This window comes from Chiloscyllium plagiosum, unplaced genomic scaffold (assembly GCF_037043375.1).
Source record: "Chiloscyllium plagiosum isolate Xiang-an unplaced genomic scaffold, Cpla_swu_hap1 HiC_scaffold_49, whole genome shotgun sequence".
In the NCBI taxonomy this organism is placed as follows: Eukaryota; Metazoa; Chordata; class Chondrichthyes; order Orectolobiformes; family Hemiscylliidae; genus Chiloscyllium; species Chiloscyllium plagiosum.
In genome coordinates, this window is record NW_028270187.1 from 20,801,526 (window position 1) to 20,826,838 (window position 25,313).

Consider the following 25,313-nt stretch of genomic DNA (forward strand, 5'->3'; position numbering starts at 1 on the left):
CCACTCTGCATTCAGCTGAAAATAAATATCTTCACTCAGAGACTGCTGAACTTGGTCAATTTTCTGACACATAAGGCTGTGGAAGCCAAGACAATGAAACTAAATGAGGATTTCTGGAAATTAAGGGGATAGACAGAGAGCAGGAGTATCGTGTGAAGATAGAGGATCAGATATCATTCCATGCTTTTTCTCCAATAACACGGTAGTTGTATTCTTGTGGAACACCGTGTTGTATAAAATCATGCAATATTAATAATGTGGTTTATGGGAAAAAGTGGGGAACCGTCAAATCACCCCTCCCCCCCAAATATAAATCAGTAAAAACCAAAACTTTAAGTTAATCTAACACACAAGAGCATAGTCTAAGAAAATCTTTAAATCATATATTGTAATGAAACAATGCTGTAAATGTTGCACTTTCACCCTAATGTCACAGACTACAGCACTGTACCTTTCACCAAACTCTTCGCCAGAAAGTGCGTGAGCTGACTGACCACATGATGCTGACATGGAATTCCGGTTTGAAATAAAGGTCCGACTAAATGTAGACTACAAATCCTAGTTTCAGTCCCAGTTTCAAGACTTGGGGAGCAGATTATCTTCCTGTTTTAGTGAACATACTGAGTTCGCATTTTGCAGACAGAGGATCCTGAGGCTGGGTTTTGCTGTTCAGCTGGTGCCGAGGATGGAATTGCGTTACAGTGAATGGGAGCTCGCTTTCTTAAGAGGATGCACAATTCACGAATTGTGATGCAAACAAATTGTGTTTAATAAACATGCGTTATCAGAGAACTGCCTGTATATTGAAGGGAGGATCAAAATTGATGGACAAAAGCAACTGCCGCAGTTCCCATTTTATATATCCCGACATTTAAACATGTTAAATGATATGAACACTGTATGGGACAAATCGCACTGAGGAGATTTTCTCCACTATCATGAATGGGGGATGGTCAATGGGTTGAATGACCTCCTCCCTTCCCGATGTTTCTGTGCAGACTGTTGGATAGCTCTGCAAGTCGTGTCACAAGCTCTCAGACGTTCGAAAGGAGGACTCTGCAGGGACTTCAGGACTGTGTTTCCCATCCCCATTTCCAACAACAAGGCTGAGACCGGGTGTTCTCACCCGGTTTATTCTTTAAGAACGATGAGCAGTTTGATACAATTGAGTGCCTTGCTTGGAAGTTTCAGAGACCATTGAAGTGTTTATCACATGTCTGTGTATCTGGAGTCACTTTCAGGCAGACCAGGAAAGCACGGAAGACTCACTTCCTGTAACTGCACTTGGGAAGGAAAATGGTAATCACAATTGACATTGGCTTCAAAGTCACTATTCCTGATACCAGATTTTAGATCTCGATATTTTATTAATTGTTTTTAACTTCCAACAGCTGCCAAAGCATTAGCCTGGTCTGGATTAGTAATCCAGTGACATTTCCACAACAGCACCATCGCCACATGGGGACCTACCAGAAACCATACTGAGCTGAGTATTCCTGTGCTGCTTGACAACTCTGTCAAAAACCACTCCCACTAATGTGACTATCGTGATCGGATTGAAGGGACTGTAATTATACAGATTGTAGTTATTCCCTCTTAGCGGACTGGATATAGTTGAATAATTTTTCACATTGCCAGGGAGATGTCAGAGTTGGAGCTGGAATGAAACAGCTTCCCCAGGGACACGGCTTGTTGTGCAGCCCAAGTCTTCAGTCCTATTGCAGGAATGGTGTCAGGGCCCATTGCCATTGTATCATCCATTAAACACTCCTGGCTGAGGACGGTGCAGACACTATATCCTTATCTTTTACACTGATGTCCATTATTTAGGATGGAGATACTTGTGGAGTACTCTCCTCCAGTGAGTTGTTTAGAAGTCCATTGACATTTATAATTGAATGTGGCAGGACTGCAAAGCTTAGATCTGATCTGTTGGCCTTTAGATAATTTTGTCCTCTCTATCAGATGTTAATCCTGCTATTTGGAATGTAATTGGTCAAGTACCATAGTGTTAATGGTTTGTCATCAGGGTTAGGTATACATGTTCTGACTTTGGTATGTTCACCCACGCTCCTTACTGAACCATGGATCAGTTTGAAATTAATGGTAGATTGAAAGATTATCCCAGGGGGAAAAAATGACAGGCTGTGATTGAACACAGTTCTGCTGCTGCTGCGGTGATCTACATCATCACATGAATGGCCAGTTTGACCTGCAATATCTGTAATTCAATTCTACTGACTGTCCCCCAATTCACAACGAGACCCATTCACCCATCAGCACTGTGCTCAGTGATCTAACCTGATTTCTGATGTGGTGGCATTTCCATTTTCATATTCTCATTCTGTTAGGATCTCTTCATGGTGTCACGTTTCCAATTTGTCACATTACTTAAATTATTTTACATATTCGTGTGAATCTTTTCCATTTCGGAAATGACATCTTCTATATTTAAAGTGAATATGTTTCCCTCTGTTTCTCTCCCTGACCATGATTAAGAGATCTGCAGTGCCCGTGATTCAGCCTTATGCACGTTCAGAGCCAATGAATCGGTGCACCTGGTGTTACTGTTCACTTCCCTGGTACTCAGTTTTGGACAGAGCTTTTGAGCAACTTTGACAGACATCTGTGTAACTAGTTCAAAAACAGACATAGCTGAAGAAACTAAGCAGGTCATGGCAGCATCTTGTGGAATGAAAGCAGAGTTCGTCTTTCAGGTCCAGTATCTTCAGAAATATTTGTGCTTTTATTTCCAGTATCCATAATTATTTGTTTAGTTCAAAATTTGTGCTGTGACTATTCAACCCTAGAGAAACTCAGCAGGTCTGGCAGAATCTGTAGAGACAGAGAAACCGAGTTAGCGATCAAGTCCAGTGTGACACTTCTTCAGAAATGAAAAGTGGGATTTTTCATCCCTTGACAGAGGTCGGGGAGTGGGTGATGCGTAAAAGAGAGTGTGCCAAAAGATAAATAGGCTTTTAACAGTGGTGAATGATTGGGTGATGTGAAAGATGCGAATTAGGGGCAAGGGGTTCTCTCTATTGAGTGCAAGATAAAGAAGATACAACCACACAACGTCATAGCCAGACTAAAAGAGAGATTGGATGAAAATAGAGAACAGTCATAATGGGGTCAGGCTGTGAAGTTATCGAATTAAATATTAACTCCTACAGGCTGTAACGTACCTAAGTGTAAAGTGAGGTGTTATTCTAGCTTGGGTTGTGCTTCACTGGAACATTGCAGCAGCTCAGGACAGAAATGTTAGCATGAGAGCAAGGTAGCTTATTGAAGTGGGAAGCAATGGGAGGGTCAGGGTTATTCCTACAGACAGATTAGATTAGATTAGATTACAGTGTAGAAACAGGCCCTTCGGCCCAACATGTCCACACCGACCCGCCGAAGCGAAACCCACCCATACCCCCACATTTACCCCTTACCTAACACTACAGGCAATTTAGTATGGCCAATTCACCTGACCCTGCACATATTTGTGACTGTGGGAGGAAACCGGAGCACCCGGAGGAAACCCACGCAGACACGGGGAGAACGCGCAAACTCCACACAGTTAGTCGCCTGAGGCGGGAATTGAACGCGGGTCTCTGGCGCTGTGAGGCAGCAGTGCTAACCACTGTGCCGCCCAGAGTGGGACTGTTCCTCAAAGCAGTTTCTCTTTTGTCTCATCAATGAAGGATGCTGCATTGTGAGCATTTTTTAGATTAGATTAGATTCAGCCAAACAAGTCCATACCAATCCCCTGAAAAGCAACCCACCTAGACCCATTTCGCTGTAATGGATCTAACAATATGGGCAATTTAGCGTGGCCAATTCACCTGCCGTGCACATGTTTGGACTGTGTGAGGAAAACGGAGCACCCGGAGGGAACCCACGCGGACACAGGGAGAACGTGCAAACTCCACACAGTCGCCCGAGGCGCTAATTGAACCCAGGAACCTGGTGCACTGAGGCAGCAGTGCTAACTACTGAGCCACCGTGCCGGCCTCCAACTGTGTGGAGACTGATTTGAAACAGTACAAGTGAATGAGAGTGCAGTGGGGGCGGCAATGTGGGAGATAGGTCAGTCACAGCATAACGCCCTGTCCACTGTCGTTAGGGGATTCCAGGTTTGAAGGAAAAGCGCTCACGTCAGGGGCAGTTCACTGGAATGTGGCATCATCAATCAGAATCGTCAGAGACGGAGAATCTGGGAGAAAGGAGTCACCCTCCGCTGATCATGTGTTCAGCCATATGCAGAAGTTCCCTCTGAATGATTGAAAAGAACCAGACATTAAATGGAGGAGTTCTGACTCACATCTGGTCAGCAGTGTGATGTGGACAGAAACCCAGAGGAAGGTCAGTGGGTATATATGGGCAGACGTTCAAGTAGATATCCCATAATGCTCAGCAATTATTTGTTTCTGCTCAAAAAGAAGGGCTTGATGAGGAGATGAACCACCCATGGTTGACTAAAGCACTCAAGGATACTATTCAATCACAAATTGATGAGCATTGATATCTGGCCAGATTTAGGATGTTTATTTCAGGGACTACTGGCAGATGCTAGGCATGAATTTCAGCTGTGCTTCCTGAATTATCCCAGAAACACCTACCATTGCTGTTCCATCCTCTTCCCTGCTCGTCTCCCCTTCCTGATTCCAGGTTCTCCCTCTCCAATTACAAAGCATATTCTCTCACAGTATTGTCCCTACCCACCTTAAGCTTTTTGATCCAGTCTACCTTCCCTGCACTAGCATGAAGCTGCATTTTGTGCTGCCACTTTTCCTCTGGTCTCAATGTGGCTCGGCCTCTCCATTCACCATGTTTTACAACTTCCACTCACATCTCATTCTGGAAAGTTTCCTTCTTGGAGTAAACCGTATTGAAAACACCTTTCCCCCTTTGCCCTGAATTCACACAGTGATCCAAATTTCAAAAAGTATACTCAGTCTACATTTCACTCTGCTAAAGGTAACTGCATTCTTACCGTGTGGTAATAGAATTCCCTTCATTTCAGAGATCTGGCCAGGGATATGTTTTCACTGTAGAGATCAACATCCCCTTTAGACAAAGGAATTCAGGTGTTTGATGCTTTTTTGGCACTAGTAAGAGTTGCCTGCTGACTTGGTATTGTAACATGGAGAAAAACAAATCATAGTATGAGGTTTGGGCTGAGTGTTGTTTACCTGTCAGTTTTAATCTGTATAGGTTAGATGGATTTTTGAAGTTGGCTCTGTGGGTCGGCACATCATCGAAGGCCGAATGGCCGACACTGTACTGTCATGTTCTAGGTAATATTGATGAAAAGGAGGTCATCTGGAAAGTAATTGTACAGGAATATGCATAGAAACTAGAAGCTGATGTGGGCTACTTGTCCCCTCGCGTTCTGCCATTCAACAAGATCATAACTGACTCCTTTCCGATTTGTATCCAACATTCTCCTCTACCCTCAAAAATGCTTAATCCCCTTCTTAACGGGAAAATGAATACATGCACCCCAACCCATAAATTTATGCAAATAATCCATCTCCATTACATTTTGTATTGTTTGACAAACGTAATGAGGAGGTCAGATGAACAAGATGAAGCAAATGTCTGAGATCGTCCAATAGAAGAATTAAAATAGGATGAGCGATGCCAGAGTTATATAAAGCAATGCAATCTGCTGCGTGCACTTCTGCTTTATTTGCAAAACGTTTTATGCAGGTACAATGAGTAACGAGGCAACGACACAGAATTGTATCAGTTATTGTGAACAACATTGAATATAAATGTAGATGTTAATGTTTCAGTTGTATTAGGCACTGCGTATTGGCAAGTTCAGTTGCCGAGATAGCTAGTCTATCAAACAGAACGATACTAATAGCATGGGTTTAATTCCTGCTCTCACTTGATAGTTTAATTGAGTATAACATGTCTGCAGAGCGGATCCGCTGAAAGAGAAGAATCTAGGAACTATTTTTGGGATAATGAGCTTTATCGAGTGCAGTGCCACAGGGATCAGTGCTGCGGCCGGAATTATTAACCGCACAATGAGTTGGGTGATAGAAATGAAAGTACTACCTCCATATTTGGTGAGTAACACAAACAGAAGTGGGAAGGCAAATGGTGAGGATGATGCAAGGAGTTTATCATGAGATAGAAAAAATAAGTTGAGTGCACAAAAAGTTGGCATCTGACATATAGCGTTGGAAAGCTTGTACTGATTCACTTTGTCAGGTTAAATAGAAGAGTGATGCTAATTTACAAGAAAAAAGACTCAGGAATTTCAGGCCCTCGGCTTGACAGTTAAAAAGTTGGCATGTAATTCAGCAATTACAGTAAATTCGAAAGCACTATTAGCAATTATTTTAAACGTGGTGCTGCATAAATATCATTCTAAGCATGTACACGTTTGTATGCAGACTGAACGTGCAAAAATGTGAACGGTTCTGGTCTAATTTTCTAAGGAAATATGTAGAGGAGATAACAGACACATTGGTAGCAGGTGGGAGAAGCTCCACAGAATTAATCTGAGAATTGAGATATTTTCTTATGGAGTGAGCTTGAGTAGCTTAGTGAAAAACTCATTGGAGTTTGGAAGAATGAGAGGAGATCTAAATGAAAACAAAAACGGATTGTCAGTAGGCTTGACAGGATCATTGCCCACAAGGTTGTCTCAATTTGTGGGAGAGTCCCGGACCAGAGGGTATAGCCTCAGTCAAAGAGAGCATATCGTTTTGAAGGAGTTGAGGAGTGCCTTCTTTCTCAGAGGTTTTCTGAATGACAGGCCTATTGAAACCCTGTCACTAAGTCTAATGGTGGTACTCAGATTTCTAAGCAGTGAGGGAATCACGAGCTATGGGGATAAGGCAAGAAGGCGGATTTGAGGATCATCAATAAGCCATGATGGTAATGAATTGTGGAGAAGACTTGATTTGTTGAATAGACTATGTTTGCCTAAGGTCTGATAAACATTGTAATGGATTCTGAAAAATGAGCTATGGATAGAATGCCTTCAACTTATGTGAAACATGCAAACTTATAGTTCATTTGTTAAACATGAGGGATCACCCATTCCAAACAGCATTTAACTTTCCTTTCTCCTGGTGGTTTTATTTCGGATTTCTCTAGATGAAAATTTAGTGGAAGCAGAGACCCTAAAGACCTTTTAAGGCAGAAGTAGATAGGCTCTAGGTCAGGAAAGGGTTGAAAAGATTTGCAGATTATTTAGGATTCAGGTTGAATGCTATAATCAGCTCAGCGTGACCTTATTCAATCAGGATAAGGAGCTGAATGGCATGCTCCCAGTTCGGCTGCCTCCGTTTGTACATTCTTTGAAATAGTGTTTAAAAAATCGTGCACAACTCATTTATGATATCAAACGATAAATAGCAATGTTAAAACAGTAGGTGGAGCCACCAATAATTTACATCCTCATTTTCATATGCACAATGTGAATATTATACAGTACAAAGTTTGTGCGAAGATTTGTAGCTCGGGTGCTCGTTGTTGTGGTTCTGTTCGCCGAGCTGGATGTTTTTGTTGCAAAAGTTTCGTCCCCTGGCTAGGCGACATCATCAGTGCTTGGGAGCCTCCTGCGAAGCGCTTTTTTGATGTTTCCTCCGGTGTTTATAGTGGTCTTCCCCTGCCGCTTCCTGTTGTCAGTTTCAGCTGTCCGCTGCAGTGGTTGGTATATTGGGTCCAGGTATTCGCCAAAAACGGATACCCGCGCAACTTCATCAGCAGATGCCTAAGAGAAAGACCACGGAACGTGGACATACCACAACCAAAAGGACTAGCCACACTACCATACATCAGGAGCATCTCGGAACTGACTGTCAGACTACTGCGACCCCTAGGACTCATAACGGCACACAAACCAACAGCCACGCTCAGACAACAACTCGCCAGAACGAAGGACCCGATACCCAACATGAGCAAGACGAATGTAGTGTACAAAATACTATGCAAGGACTGCACTAAACACTATATAGGACAAACAGGAAGACAGTTCACAATCCGCATACATGAACATCAACTAGCCACGAAATGACATGACCAGCTATCCTTAGTACCACACACGCAGACAATAAGCTACATGAATTCGATTGGGACAACACTACTATCATAGGGCAAGCCAGACAGAGAACAGCTAGGGAATTCCTAGAGGCATGGCATTCATCCACAAACTCCATCAACAAACACATCGCCCTGGACCCAATATACCAACCACTACAGCGGAGAGCTGAAACTGACAACCGGAAGCGGCAGGGACAGACCACTATAAACACCGGAGGAAACATCAAAGAAGCGCTTCGCAGGAGGCTCCCAAGCACTGATCTTGTCGCCTAGCCAGGGGACAAAACGGTTGCAACAAAAACCTCCAGCTCGGCGAACAGAACCACAACATTATACAGTACTTTATAAATTCGTTCCTCTCACCTGAGCACACTCATGTAAACAAGGCCAGCTTATTACCTTTTCACAAAAGATAGCCTGAATATCTAAAGTTTCAATTCAGTAAATTTCCTCTGGTAGCATACAAGGTATTTGCATACTTACAAAAACGACTGACCAAATCTGCAAATAGGATTCAAGAGGTAAACTCACGAATTCCTGCATAACTGTAGTCCAGCATCCATACTGAAATGTTCAATACCACTCACTCCCACCCCGATCTCTGCATACATACAATGAGGGAGCTGTGCTCTCTATCTTACACAGGCCATTATTTTGTTTTGGTGATCAAACTTTTGGAGGCTGTAACAGTGTTTAATTTGTGAAGTACTTATTCTAAGTATCATATTAATAATAGAATTAGTGACATGCTCTATTTTTTTATAAATTCATTTCTATTTCTGCCTTCTGCTCCATAGATCATTCCTGCATTAATCAATACTGACTGTTCTGTTATAACACAGGAGCCCATATCATCAAACTCTGCTGCGATTTCTCCCACATGTACTGACTTTATTCCTCTCCCGTCTTTTACCTGAGCCTGAACAAGTTTGTGTACAATCTCAGCATTCTATTTTAGACTGAATTGAGTTTTTTCCTAATTTTCCTATCTGTCACCAAAACCTTCCCCATTTCCCAGCTCTATTGCAGCCTCGATATGCATCCCTGCCTTGGAAACTTTGCTTCTGAAAACGTCATCCATGTATCAGTCTGCTCCAGTATCAACTATTCTAATAATCGTCTCGTTGGCGTCTCAATGCATTCCTCCATGAACCTCAGTTTATCCTCAACTCTGCTGCTTGTCCATCAACTCACACGAAGTCTAATTCACTTATCATAATCGTTGACTTGTCGTGGCTTCTGGTGTGGGAATATCTCATTTTAAAGTTCTCATTTTTATTGGTGTCTATCTCTGGCATCACATCTCCAATTAGTATCATTCCTCAAGTCATTTCTCATAGATACCTCAAATTTGTTTTCCCTTCCAGAATTGTGCTTGAAATGAATTTTTTTCTCTCTGTTTCCCTCCTTTACCATGATTTGAGCCCCTGTACACTTGATGGTACTGTGTCATTGCTTGTATTTTCATTCACTTCCCAATGCGTCACACGTGAAGCTCCCTGTTAGACAGGAATATCAGCAACTTTGACTCATTACTTTCCCAATTAATATATGTCAATCCATTGAAACTCCATGTTAGTCATCGTCATCTGATCATACTTGAATCCACATGGGAAAACCCCTTGGAGGTTTGAGAAGAATCAGGCATGAATTATAGATTAGATTAGATTACTTACAGTGTGGAAACAGGCCCTTCGGCCCAACAAGTCCACACCGACCCGCCGAAGCGCAACCCACCCATACCCCTACATTTACCCCTTTAACCTAACACTACGGGCAATTTAGCATGGCCAATTCACCTGACCCGCACATTTTAGGATTGTGGGAGGAAACCGGAGCACCCGGAGGAAACCCACGCAGACACGGGGAGAACGTGCAAACTCCACACAGTCAGTCGCCTGAGTCGGGAATTGAACCCGGGTCTCTGGCGCTGTGAGGCAGCAGTGCTAACCACTGTGCCACCGTGCCGCCCACTAACTTTTGGTCTGCAGGAACAAGAATGGTTAGGAAGGCAAATGTAATTTTCTCATTCATTGCTAAAGAGGTTGAGTTTAAAAGCAGAGAGGTAATGTTGCAGCTGTACAAGGTGCTGGTGAGATCACATCTGCAGTACATTTTGCAGATTTTGTCTCTGTACTTGAGAAAGGATGTACAGGCACTGGAGGAGATGCAGTGGAGGTTCTTTCCGACGTTGAGGACGGTTGATTTATGAGGAGAGACTGAGTAGATTGGGATTATATTAGTTCGAATTCAGAACAATGAGGGGGAATCTTATAGAAACATGTAAAACAATGAAGGGAATGGAGCAGATAGAAATAGACTGTATGTTTTCACAGACATGTGAAGCTCAGATAAGAGGGCACAGCTGCAAGACTAGAGGAAGAAGATTTAGGCCTGAATTGAGAAAGAATGTCTTCATCCAGAGGGGTGTTAATCTGTGGGATTCTTTGCACAGTGAAGTAATTGACGCTATTCAGGAAACTGTTTTAAAGTAAGGTATATTTTTTTCTAAAAATGGAAGAAAATAACGGATCCAGTGAGAGGTTGAGTAAGCGGAGCAGAGTCCACAAAAAGGTCAGCCATAATCATATTGAATGATGGAGCAGGGCTGAAGGGCTGGACGGCCTACTCCTGCTTCTAGTTCTTATGTTATAATCAACAGCTTAAGCACTTGTTGCTATCAATGAGCTGGAAAATAGTTTGAAAGGAATTTCAGTTGATAACGTTGACAGATATTTAAAGTAACATTTAACAATAATCAAACATGATGGGGAGACGATGGTCTTGTACTGTTATCTCTAGATTGTTAATCCATCGACCCCGATAACGTTCTGGGGCCAGAGTTCAATTTCAGCCACGGCAGATGCCGAAAGTTATTTCAGTAAAAGCTATCTCGAATTAAGAATCTCATGATGACCATTAATCCATTGTGAATTGTTGGGCAAAACTCTCTGGATCACTGATGTCCTTTAGGGAAGGAATCTGCCATCCTTACCTGATCTGACCTACATGTGATTCTAGTCCCATAGCAATAACTGCCCTCTGTGCAATTAGGGATCGGCAACTAATGCTGACCTAGCCAATGATTCCCTAATTCCCTGCACAAATTTAAAATACATCAAAAAGGAATTGATGAGATTGTAAACTTTGCATGATTAGCAAATATAGTCAGGGTGTGTACCCAATGAAAACACAGGCGCACAAATGATGAAAACGTCTGGTAAACCAGAGGTTTGGGACTAAAGTTTTAGAGCCCACAAGCTGAAAGACGTAAAGCAACTAAAGTTGGAGAAAATTGATTTAGGAAGGTCAATTGTTGCAAAGTATAATCCAAAACAGCACGAGGCTGCATGGGGAAATAAAAATAATAATAAAAATAATAGCTAAAACCTTTTTTGGAACAATTGGAAGATGTCATCGGGAAATTCCACACAGGAAAAACGGAAAATCTCAAATAACTCCAACAACTGTTTTATATTAGTTGTGACACTCTTTCGACAGAGAATGTCCCAAAGGATCGCAGGCCTTATCTTCAGAACAACCCCTTTGATAAAGTAAATAATTACGGATAAACTATCCACCAAAATCTAGTGGTCTGTTTCCTGGATTTCGAAACAATGTGCTCCAGACATATTCCGGGCATTTGTTGAAATATCACTGCAGTCCAAGGGGATTTCCGTGGATTCAAAGGTCTTACTATGATGCCTGTCTTCAAGGAGGGAGGAATGCAGAAAGCAGGAAAATAAAGGCCAGGTCGCCTGATATCTATTATCGGGAAACTGCTCGTGTCCATTATAGTGTGATTTACAATAATTTAATGGCATCAAAGAGACTGAATTGAGTTATCTGAAAAGGAGAAGCAGTGATAGTAAAAATGAACACTTAGATTGCGTAATTAGATTTGGTAAGCATTTTGTAAAGTACCATCTAAAGCGTATAATGCACAAAATAGGAATATGTGGGTTATTGTTCAGAGATTGAACATTTGTGAAGACACAAAGGAGTGAGTCTTGATGAACATGTCTGTGTGAGTTCAGAGAGACATAATAAGTGGAGTGCCACAAATGTCAGCCCTTGGACTCCCATTTGCTGACTCTCTGTATTGAAGTTGTTTTTTGTTGGGGGACGGGAGGCGTAGAATACAATCAATGCATATTTGATGATGGTAAAGATAGGTTGGAGTGCATGGTGTGATCAGGATGTAAGAAATCTGCACTGTGTAATTGGAAGATAGAGTTCATTTTAATAAAGTGTGTGGTCAAGCACTTCAGAAGGAATAATAAAAAAGCTAACGATTATTTATATGGAGAAAGATTGTGAAAACAAAAGACCAGCGCAGAGAGATTTGGGTATTGTTGTGCGTGCAAGGTCTGAGAAACCAGAAGGATTGATCAATTTCCAGGACCGGATAATGTGTATGCCAGGGCGTTGTGGAAGGAAAGATATGTAGTTCGAGAGTTGGGCTGAGAAGTTGCAAATGGAGTCAATCATTTCAAATGCGAGGTCATGCTTTTTGGAAGATCCAATTCAAGAGCGAATTAAACAGTAAGTTGAAATGTTCAGAGGAAAATTAATGTACAGAGAGATCTCTGGGTGTTCAAGTCATTTGATCCCTGAAAGTGGCAATACAGGTTAATAGATTTGTCAAGAAAACATATGAAATGATTTCCTTCATCGAACTAGTTATTGAGTACAGGATATGGCAGGTCATATTGCAGTTCAATAAGACTATGGTTCAGCATTATATCTGGTACATTTCTGGTCGCCCACATTACCAAACCGATGTGGATGAGTTGGAGAGAGTACAGAAGAGGTTCACTAGGATATTACCTGATATGGACGGTGCAAGCTATGAAGAGAAGTTGAGTAGATTAGGATTATTTTCATTAGAAAGACAGAGGCTGGGGAGGGAGAATCTGAATGAGGTCTACAAAATCATGAGAAGTATAGATAGGGTGGATAGCAAGAAGATTTGTTTCCCCAGAGTGGCGTACTGAATTTCTAGGGGCCACGAGTTCAACGTAAGATTGGATATGTTGATGGGAGGTATATGTGGTAAATTCATTATGCAGAGGGTGGGGTATCTGGAACGAGTTGCCAGTAGTGGTGTTAGTGGTGGACACAATAACATCATTTAAGATCTTTCTAGACAAATATATGAACGGGCAGGGAGCACAGGAATACAGATGTTTAGAAAATATGCTTTGATAGAAGAATTGGATCGGCACAGGCTTGGAGGGATGAAGGGCCTGTTCCTGTGCTGAAATATTCTTCGTTATTTTCCTTTGCTCTTTATTCTTTTAAACTATGGAAACCCAGCAGATATAGTTGAATCATTTATACACGCGTGAAGTACTGGAGGGTGGCTAATGCTGCGCCATTAGAAAGGCCGGAAGGAAAAGCATGGAAACGATAGACTGTGTGTCTGACATTGGTGATGAATAAGTTGTTGGAAGAGATTCTGAAAGATAAGATTTACATGCATGGAAGAGAGAAGGACTGATTTGTGTTGGTCAGAAAGATTTTGTATGAGAGGAATCATGTCTTATACACATGATTTTAAGTTGTTTTAAATGAAGTAAACAGAAAGATTGTAGCAGAGTGGTAGATGTTGTTTACATGAACATTAGAAAAAGCCTTTAATAAGGTTCTGCATGGTAGACTAATTAATAAAGTTAGAGCACATGGGATTGCGGGTAAGCTTGACAACTGGATGTAAATTCGTTTTTACAGAAGGAGACACAATTGAGGATTTTGCTTTCGCCTGGAAGCTTATAACAAGCAGTGTTCCACCGGGATCAGTACTGGATGGACTTTTGTTTGTCATTGATGTAAAAGGTTTGAATGATAATATCAATGGCATGGTTGGTACGTTTACAGATAACACTAAAATTTATGTTATATTGGGCAGTGAGACAGTTATCTCCGATTGCAAAGAGATATTGTGCAATTAGGTCAATGGATTGAGGAGTGGCAGATGGAGATTAGATAAACTAAATGGGAGGTACTGCATTTTGGTAAAATAAACAAGTGCATGACGTAAAACAAATAATTATTCGGTCCAAGGTAGTGATTCAGGCCATAGAGATCGAGGTATTTTGGTATATAATTCTTTAAACTTTGTATCACACGTGGAAAAAGTATTTTAGAAGGCATTTAGCACGTTTGCCTTCGTCACTCAGACTTTTCGATATAGGTGTCGGTATTTCATATTGAGTTTGTACAGGGCATTGATAAGGCCTCTTTTGGAGTACTGGGTCCAGTTCTGACCACACAGTCAGGGGAAGGGCATTATTAAACTTGTTAGAGTTAAAATATATTTACCGGAATGTTACTAAGAACGGAGGGATTAGGGTATAAGGAGAGATTGGATTGGATCTTATTTCCTTGGAGGGCAGAAAATCCAAGGGTTACATTATAAAATCATAAGGGATGTTGATAAGGTGAATGGCATGTTTCTGTTCCTTCGGACGGAGGAATTCAAAACCAGCGAGAATATTTTAAAGTGAGAAGAGAAAGATTACATAAGTACATGCAGGGCAATTTGTTCTTAAATAGAGATATTAGTGTGTGTAATGCACTTTGAAAGGAAGTGACAGGTGCAGGTACAGTTACAACATTTAAAAGATGTTTGGGTAGGTACAAACGTAGGAACGATTTGGTGGGATATGGGCCAAACTCAGGCTGGTAGTATTATTTGAACAAAGGTGTGGTTCCATGATGTTCGATTCTGTGACAATGATTCTTTTACCTTTTAAAAAAAAAAGGTTAATGACTTTCCAAGATCTGTGTCAAAGTGAATACTTATTCTTAAAATGAATTCCCTCGTTTTAGATTAGATTACATTACATTACAGTACAGAAACAGGCTCTTCGGCCCAACAAGACCACACCGACCCGCCAAGGTGTAACCCACCCATACCGCTACATTTACCCCTTACCTAACACTACGGACAATTTAGCATGGCCAATTCACATGACCTGCACATCTTTGGACTGTGGGAGGAAACCGGAGCAACCGGAACACCCGGCAAACTCCACACAGTCAGTCGCCTGAGGCGGGAATTGAACCAGGGTCTCTGGCGCTGTGAAAGCCTCCCAAACAAGAGGAAATGTCCATCAGGTATTCCCCGATTGACGGTTTTCAAGATCTTGTTTAATACAATAGCAATAGCACTGACACTGAGATCTAAAAAGCATATCTTTCATAAAACAAAGCCTTCAACTCAGAAACAATAAAGTGAAGTATCTTTGGAAGTTTCTAAATCTTTTTTTTCCAGAATCTTTTTTTTCCAGAAACTAAAAGCACGTTGGATAACAGATATAAACCGATCCCTGGAGCATTCCACTGGTTTCAGTGTTTCATCGAAAATCAAAATAAAATTCTACACACAACTTCCTGTTGTAAATTAGGAACAAAAACCGAATTTCCTGGAAAGTCTCAGAAGATATAGCAACTTCTGTGAAGAGAAATCAAAGTTAACATTTTGGGGCTGAATGGTGTCCTTCCTCAGTTTGAATCGTTCATTATCTCAGTTTCGGATTCAAACCATTTTACATTGCATCAGGCGTGATCTCAACGATGCACTAAAACATTCCTACGATTAAACCCGAAACCATTAGCAGCATCATTCCATTTACTTTCCTAATAATTTGCTACACATGATGACTAACTTTACATGATTCATACAACAGTACTCACAAATCCTTGTGTGTCACTAAGTTTTAGATTAGATTAGATTAGATTACAGTGTGGAAACAGGCCCTTCGGCCCAACAAGTCCACACCGACCCGCCGAAGCGAAACCCACCATACCCCTACATTTAACCCTTACCTAACACTACGGGCAATTTAGTATGGCCAATTCACCTGGCCCTGCACATCTTTGTGACTGTGGGAGGAAACCGGAGCACCCGGAGGAAACCCACGCAGACACGGGGAGAACGTGCAAACTCCACACAGTTAGTCGCCTGAGGCGGGAATTGAACCCGGGTCTCTGGCGCTGCAAGGCAGCAGTGCTAACTGCTGTGCCACCGTGCCGCCACACCGTGAGTTCTGAAACCTCTCACCATTTAAACAGTTACTGATTTTATATCCTTTTTCTAAAACACCCACTCTCATAATCCACATTAAACAATTTCTGCTAAAGATTTTCGCACTAAACCACCCCTGTCTGTATTCCATTGCTGTCTCCCAGCGTCCAGTTGACAAAGCATTGAATGACTATCTTGATAAATTAGCTCATATAGGTTCAATCCATCGGGTCATCCAAATAACTGTAACTAGTGAAGTACCTCAGAACTTAATATATATCAGTTCTACAACCTGTAAATCAATACTAATCTCGAAGCACTACTTCCTGTTATATTCAGGAGGCTGCTATGATTGCTCAGCACCGAAGGCAGTTTGAATTACCTTGTCCTGTGCTGTGTACTGTGTACTGAAGGGCTGAATACCATCACCTCGTTTCTGTCTAACTCCTTAGAGGGGCAGAATGGTCTCCCGCTGTCTTATTGCCTTACTGGCTGAATGTGGTCTTTCTCTCCCTCGGTAACAGCATTGAGGAGTGGATTGAGAGAACAACACAGGAGGTAGGATCATCAGTTGGCCAATCGCCCCCTCAGGCCTGTTGCAACATTCAGAATGCTCTTGGCTGATATGATATTGTCTGAGCATCCTTTTCCTGTCTGTTCCCAATAAACATTGACTCTGTTGTCTATCAATGGTCAGTACAGCTCAGCCTTGAATACCTTCAATAACCCATTTCCGCTGACTCATGTACTTAACACTATGGCCAATTTAAAATGGCCAATTCACCTGACCTGCACATCTTTGGACTGTGGGAGAAACCGGTGCACTCCGAGGGAACCCATGCTGACACGGGGAGAATGTGCAAAATGTGCCAACCTCACAAAAAAATCACCACTGCTTTTAAGGAAGAGGAAACGGCAATAATTAGGGATAGACAAAATCATGCAGCCTTCCAAACATGCCCCACATTACCACTGACTATATTTTGGTTAAATATCTATCAAAGCCAGCCTGCACAGCAACCTCACAAAGCCATTTCCAGATATCAAAGGATCATAAGAAACGAACAGAATTAGCTCCATCGAATCTGCTCTACTGCTTGATCATGGCCGGTTTGTTTCTCAACCACATACTCCTCACTCCTCCCAATTACCCTTGATTCATTTATTAATCAAAAGTTTACCAAACTCTATCTCAAAGACGCTACTGTGTTACCGTGTTTGCATGTTTGTTCATATATGAGTGTCTGTATGTGTGTGTGTGCATGTGTCTGTTCTAGATTTAACGGATTATTTTATCCAGGACTCTTTTAAATTTAAGTTTTCAGGCAGAGTTACCGAGCAATCTTCCAGAGCAACTAGAATAAATAGTTTGTTAGACCCTAGTTTTTTTAAAAAAGTTGGAACAATAGAAGCAGCCTCAATGAGTACAGTCAAGGTCTCAAAGAAGCAGGGCGTATAGTCAGAAGTTTGCAGCAGTTGTAGCCGGGATCTCACCAGGGTTGTACACTGTACTACATGGCGCTGGCTGCTACTCTCTCTGAATTTTCCTTTCTGGGTTGCAGGAGTTGCATGTCCTGCAGTTTGTTTTTCTGAATTTTGTGCCCAGGATGTGTTTATGAGCTGTTCCCACATTGGAACAGTTACTGTTTAGTAGTAAAATAATTTACTGAGTTTTGTTCAGATTTCCAATAGAGTTAAGTTATTCCACGTTCATCTTTCTTTGATTATATTTTTACTATAGTGTTCAAATCAACTGTGTGTTTCGTAACTTCAATTAGTTTGATCAATTGAATTGGACCTGGAACACGGAACCTTACCTGTAAAATAAGAAAATGTTAGGGTCCAGGCTAACTTCTTAATCTATTTTGAGAGTTCTGCTCCGTCCTGAAACACTGTGTATTGGGATCTCTCTTGTTTTGGGGGCAGGCGATTAATTGAAATGGGGAATAACACCTTGTTTCCTCGTATGTTTAAAATGATGTAATATAATCCTCTGCTGGTTCACCAACTCCACTGTGCAAACAGTAGGCTTCATAGAATCCATTCAGTTTGGAATTCATTCCATCTAGGTCACACTGACCAGCCCTAGAGTGTCCCACAGTCATTCCCATCCCTTTAACCCTGCGTTTCACATAGCTAATCCATCTAAGCTGCACATCCCTAAGCATTATGGACCACTTAGCACGGCAATCTATCTAAACTGCACATCTTTGAACTACAGGGGGGAAGTAGAGAACTCATCGTTTGCTTGAGACTGAATCAATAATTGTGACTCACTCACATTCATGCTTCAAAGAATAGCCTTGGCAACAGAGAGGAGTTTGTCTGATCCCTTGCAATGCTGTCCCTGAGATATTAGAGAAGGAGGTGGACATGTCTAACATTGACCTGCTGGCACCATTGAGTCATTGAGAATGCTTTCGCACTTATCATTTGTCAAAGCGTAGAGCAAATAAAATGCAAGTAGCAGAACGTGCAGAACGTGCAATCAAATGCTCTCATCTTCTTCTACAATGGTTCACTTATAGACGTCTGAAGACAAATGCTGTGGAGCACAAACATTTCTCCATATGATCCTCAGTACAATTGCAATCCTCTCCGCACCAGTCTAGAGAGAGAGAGAGAGAGAGAGAGAGAGAGAGAGAGAGAGAGAGAGAGACAGACAGAGAGAGAGAGAGAGAGAGAGAGAGAGTGAGAGAGAGAGAGCCTGTGTCTGCGTCTGAGTGTATGTGTGTGTGACTGAGTCTGTCTGTCTACTGTTGATGTTGGTGCCAGTTTGTATGATGCTGTGACCTGCTGCCCTCCCTCCTTCCAGATGGTTTTCACCCTCCGCCACTGTCTGTGCAATGGAGTGGAAAGGCCAGCAGAGTGTGGAATTCCATCACTTGAACCAACACAGGGACCACCAGACCATTCTCACACAGAGTTACACGCACACACACTAATACACACAGTTACATGCACTATTACATACACGAAGATGCAGACATACAAATTAATACGCACCCACACAAATACAGTGACATGAGACAAACATGGGAGTCAATCGGTATTTCTCTTTCTCTGTGGCAAATTCTCACTATTTCACCCAATCTGTATGGTGTACAATATTATTTCTATTTCTATGTTTGCAGCATGTCCGTTTTCTTCTCTGGCTCTTTGGGATGTGTTGTTATTTCTGACGCTCCTTTAGTATCAGTGTACACCTTGATCACATCAGTGAGTCTGTCAGTATTTCAATTGTTCTGTAGGGGAAAATAAGGACTGCAGATATTAGAGATCAAAACCGAGAGTGTGGCACTGGAAAAGCACAGTAGGTCAGGCAGCATCCGAAGACAAGGAGAATTAGCATTGTAGGCATAAGCCCTTCATCAGCCCTGTCTATAATCCGGATTCTGGCCTGATTTACTGTGCTTTTCCAGCACCAACTCTCCGCTTTGATCTCCAGCATCTGCAGTCCTAACTTTCTGACTTGCTGTGCTTTTCCAGCACCACATTTTCTTTCAGTTATTTTGACTGGCATGTGACACTATGACAACTTCGATGCTTGTTGATGTCAGCAAACCTGGAAGAATTGTGAAGTGTGTGGAGGATGGAGTGCAACAGCAACAGGACAACGCCAACTTGGTGTAGAGTTCAGGTAAATTTCATACGACGATCAATGCAAGACAGTGTGAGGTGATGCAGTTTGGAAGGAAAAAAGGCTGTGCTGTTATAAAGTGGATGCAGGAGCAGAGGGACCTCGGTGTGTCTGAGCACAGATTATTGAAGTTGTCAGGACAGGTGGGGAGAGCAGTAACTATCACAGATTAGTTTCAGTATCTAAGGTGTTTACAGGGGGAGATGTGGGACGGAGTCTCCGTGCTCCCTTCCTGGAAGGTGGTGGTGACGATGTGTTGTGAGCCCACCCTCTTGCCCACCGCGGGGATTTCATTTCTAGCAGCTCGATACAAAAGGGAGATGGCATCAGGGTCACGTCTTCTAAGTTGTGCCGGGAGAAACGGAGCTGCCAGTGGATTTAGCGTGAGAATTTCCCTTCACTGAACATTGCTCCTTACTCGGTCGTTGGGACGTGGATGCTTCAGAATCTCCACCAGAGGCATCCCGGTCCTGTCCAACTCGTACCAGGGTCTTCCCCATATGGCCAGTGAGGGAACGGATATCGGGCACTCCACCCCCCAGCTTGGCTCTTTCTGTCCTATTCCAGGCTGTTTCTTCTGGAATGGGAGGGAGGGAGGGTGGGGGAGCGTTTGGGTGATCCTGCTGTTTATGCTGGTGTAAGTGTGAGGGGGAAAAGAAGAGGTTTTCGGAGAGGCATCTGTCCACAGTGTTGTATCCATGCAGTGTTGTTCGTGTGGGGGGTACAGTGGAGATGAGAGAAGCAGAGAGAGAGGGGAAAGAGGCTACATGCAGCAGTGAGAATGTTGGAGCATGAGCCTTATTTGGGGGTAGATACACAGTGAGAGTAAGGGAGCGGAGAGAATACGGCAACCCTTATACTGACAGAACGGGAAAGGTTGTTGATGCTTGTCGTGTATTGCTGGACATTTCTTCAGACCGCAGGTACTGCACTCAACTGAGTGATGAGCTCAGATCACGCTCGTTGGGTCTGGTGGTGTGCCCCCCTCTGGGAAGAGAATACTCCCCTCTGTACTAGCCCATCCACCAGGACCTCCGTGCCCCTATCGACAAACTGTGGTGAAATTGCCCCTTATCTGCCATGCTCGGGGTAAACATTGCAGGGCAGTTCCTAATAGAGAAAGCTCAAACATGTGCCCGTTGGCCTTTTAAAGCTGGCCACAGAGCCAGTGATCACGGAATATCCAGGGGTACCCGAGCGATGGTGATTACCTCCAGCCATGATGGGTGGGAGAATCGGGCTGGTATTGAATGAGAGGGACACGATGGGGAGGGGTGGGTAGTTAATGAGGTGAGTTCGATACAATTGCACCAGTAAACTAGCTCAGCCTCGTGTTGACGATCCAACTATTACATTCAACGAACATGGCTCTGAGACAAATTATTGTTAGATTCAGCCCAATGGGTCGAAGTCTGTGCTGACCCTACTCCCAGTTACAATGATGCAGAACAGATGTTAATTCAAAATTCTCCTGAACTCACACCAATATCCCATTTACCAATCATTCTTGGAAGCACTGACTTATGTTACAGGATACTGGACGCTGGACAGTGATCTCATGCAGTGTTACTGAGAAACGTACTGGGGTGGTGGACACAATTCCACACCCTGGTCGCATGTCTCATCTGGGTTTATAGATCAATACACTTCTGTGGTCTGCATACCTTTCCACTCTGTGTAGATTGGGGGTTTTATTGTACAATACACCAGTCCGGTCTGCACAGTGTATCATACTGAACACGTATCTCATCTAGGTTTACAGATCAATCACTTCAGAGGTCTGCACAGTGTTCTACTCTGAACCGATTGCAGGGTTGTGTTTAGCAATACACGAGCATGCTCTGCACAGTGCTCCATGCTGAACAGATATCTCCCCTGGGTTTATGGTGTCTGGATTAGTTCTCTGAGGTGGATTGAGAATGTGATCGAGGAGAAAGTGAGGTCTGCAGACGCTGGAGATCAAAGCTGAAACTTTATTGCTGGAACAGCACAGCAGGTCAGGCAGCATCTAGGGAACAGGAGATTCGACGTTTCGGGCACAGGCCCTTCCTCAGGAATGAGAAGGGCCTGAGGAAGGGCCTGTGCCCGAAACGTCGAATCTCCTGTTCCCTAGATGCTGCCTGACCTGCTGTGCTGTTCCAGCAATAAAGTTTCAGCTGAGAATGTGATCGAACTTATGACTTCAACTGATATGGCAATGCTTTTACTTTTGTTCTCATTCTTGTGGTTGGACCCTCCAAATTCTGACTCCACCAGCCAGTCCCATTCTTCAATCTATCTCAATCGTTCAGTAACGTGTTGTCCCATGTGTTATTGTCCATTTCAAATGTGAGTAAAACTGTTCTATTTCCCTGGCCTTTGACGTTGCTCACCCTGGAGAATTGGGATTCACTGCGATAAACCTCACTAACTTCACTCAGACTCAACACTCCAGGGAATATAGCCCCAGTCTATTCGTACTCTCCGTGTAGCTAAACATCACCCACTCCTAACACCAGCAACATACTTGTAAAAGTTTTCTGCACTCTTTCAAATTTAACAACATCTTTTCTAAAGCAGGGAGAACTGAATTTAAGGCAGTATTATGGAAGTTGCTGAACCTAGTGTGTTGGCGAAAGTGAGTATTGCAGGTACTGAAGATTAGAGTCGATAAAGTGGTGCAGGAAAAGCACTGCATGTCAGGCAGTATCCGAGGAGCAGGAAAATCGATGTTTCAGGCAAAAGCGATCTCGGATGCTGCCAGCCTTGCTGGGCTTTTCCAGTACCACACTCTGAACCTTGTGTATATCCCAAATGGTCTCCTTCTTCAAAGACCGCAATTTTTCCACCCACGTGGTCGACGATGCCCTTCAACGCATCGTATCCACTTCCTGCACCTCCGCCCTTGAATCCCACCCTTCCAAACACAACAGGGAAAGAACACCCTGGTCCTCATCCTTCTCCCTATCAAACCTCTAGATACAATGCATCATCGTCCCCCATCTGGGCCACCTACATACAGACACCACCACCCTACCTGTGCTCCATAAAGAACTTTCCCGGCGCGACGACCTTGTCAGGTCCACGCCACCCACCAACCCACCGTCCCATCTTGGCACCTTACCCTGCCACTGCAGGAGTTGTAAAACCTGCACCTTCACATCCACCTCACCTCCGTCCAATACCCCAAAGGAACCTTCCACGTCAATTGGATTGTTTGCTGCACTTCCACACATGGCACCTACTGTATCCGTTACTCCCGATGTTAACTCATCTACATTGGGGCGACAGGACACCAATTTACGGAACACTTCAGAGAACACCTGTGGGACACCCGCACCAACTAATCACACCGCACCGTAGCTGAACACTTTAACTCCCTGTCCCACTCCGCCATGGACATGCACGTCCTGGGCTTCCTCCACCTCCACTCCTTAACCACCCGACGCCGGGAGGAAGAAAGCTACATCTTCCACCCTGGGACCCTGAAACCACGTGGGATCAATGATGATTTCACCAGTTTTCTCATTTCCGACCACCACCTTATCCCAAATCTAACCTTCCAACTCAGCACGGCCCTGCTGATGTGTCCTACACGTCCATTATCCTTCCCACCTATCCCTTGCACCCTCCTCTCCGACACACCACCTTCATCTACCTATCACATTCTCAGCTACCTTCCCACCAACCCCACCCCATCCCATTTATCTCTTAACAACCTTGGCCGTCAAGCCTCTTTCCTAATGAAGGGTTTAAATACAAAATGTTGATTCTCCTGCTCCTCGGATGCTGCCTGACTGGCTGTGCTTTTCCAGCACCACATTCCCGACTCTGATCTTCAGCATCTGCAATCCTCACTCTCTCCCTTGTGTTAGTGTATCCTGAAATTTCCTCACCAGACATCTTATGTAGCTAATCTGACATTTAAACCCTGTCTCCTCACATAGACAGAGTGGAACATGAACAATCCTGCAGTGCTCTTACAGTACCCGTACATTCAAGGAAAAATATTTTTAAAATGTACGATTCATAGTCCATCCAGTAACCCTGATCCATTCCATCAAGACTGAGTAAATATTCCCTTTTATTGTGATATGAGATGTGATGTAAGGAAGGGGTTAACTGAGCCTGTTTGTTCAGTGATTGTGATTAATGTCAGTCTCCATGGGTTCTAAATACCCCAGTGGAGTGTTCCCATCTTTTTATCATAAATGGGTGCCGTTCAATGTGTTATACCATAGTATGAGCGGGAGAATCACCAACAGCCACTAACAGGGATCAGCAGCTCCAGACAGAAGCGAGGAGAGAATAGAATCTGATAATATTAGATTGGACTGTTACAGCAATGGAAAAGAATAGTAGAACAATAGACTGGAATGTTCGAACAATGGATCAGAATCTGAGAACATTAGACTGGAATGTTCCAACAATGGACAGGAGTTTTTCCTATTTTATATGATATCTTTCTATGTATTATGGTCAGTTGTCATTATCACGGCGGACCTATTATGCACTTTGCATTATTCAATATTTTTATTATCCTCTCCTGTCTATCGTTTTTGTACCTGGTAAGTCTCACTGTCCAGATATTTTTTTATAAACCAGTTACGACTGCATTTGTGTTCTTTCGAGTAGTCTACGCTTCTTGTCCTCAATCGTGTTCCTGTTGAGACTTTGAATCCAGTTCAATTCCTGTCTCCCTCTTTGCATCTGGCAGTATTACTCACGAGTGTCTATGGTGACCTACTCAGTTGCAGATTTGAACCACTGTCTCTCTGTCCTTGTTATTTATATATTGGGAGTGTGGAGGTCATTGTCGTCTATTATGTTTACAAACTCCATTTTCTTCCTGGGGCTCCATCCCATCCCTGTCCAATATCTTTTTTCATTCATTTACGGGTCTTGGGCATCGCTGGCTGTCCAGCATTAATAGCCCATTCCTATTTGCCCTTGAAAAGGTGGTGAGCTGCCTTCTTGAATTGCTGCAGTCCACTTGCTGTGGGTTTACCCACAATGCCAGTAGGAAGGGAATTCCAGAAATTTGAACCAACGATTCTGAAGCAACAGCAGTATATTTCCAAATCATGGTGGTGAGAGGCTAGGAGTGTGTTGGGTGGGGGGGGGGGGGTTGGGGTTAAGGGGGTTGGTGCGTGTAGGTGAAATATGCAGGTTGTGTTTGAAACAGACAAATCACAAATTTGGTGATCCCTTTGGCCATGAGCTGATTCCTGACACCATGCCCTGACCATTATTAACTTTAACTACACACTGCTCCAGAAAGTACTTCACTGTCTTAATTCATCTGCTGTTTGAATCTCGGTCTGTGAAATACAGACTTAATGATGACAACAATCTGCTGCTGACAGTCTCAGGTTGAAACCTGCAGAAACAAATCTGATTTCGAACTCGCACCAAAATTCAATCCATCTGACATTGCTGTGCACACTGATCTATATCGCTATTGTGTCTGGCAATGTCTTTATTTTACTATTCTTCTGCACTTTAACTCATCTGTTCATGAAACGTCCCTCAGTCTCTTTGTGTCGTTTATCCAAATCCCTGCCAGTGGTTCATATTTAATCCGTTTTCCTTCATGTGTATTTTCTC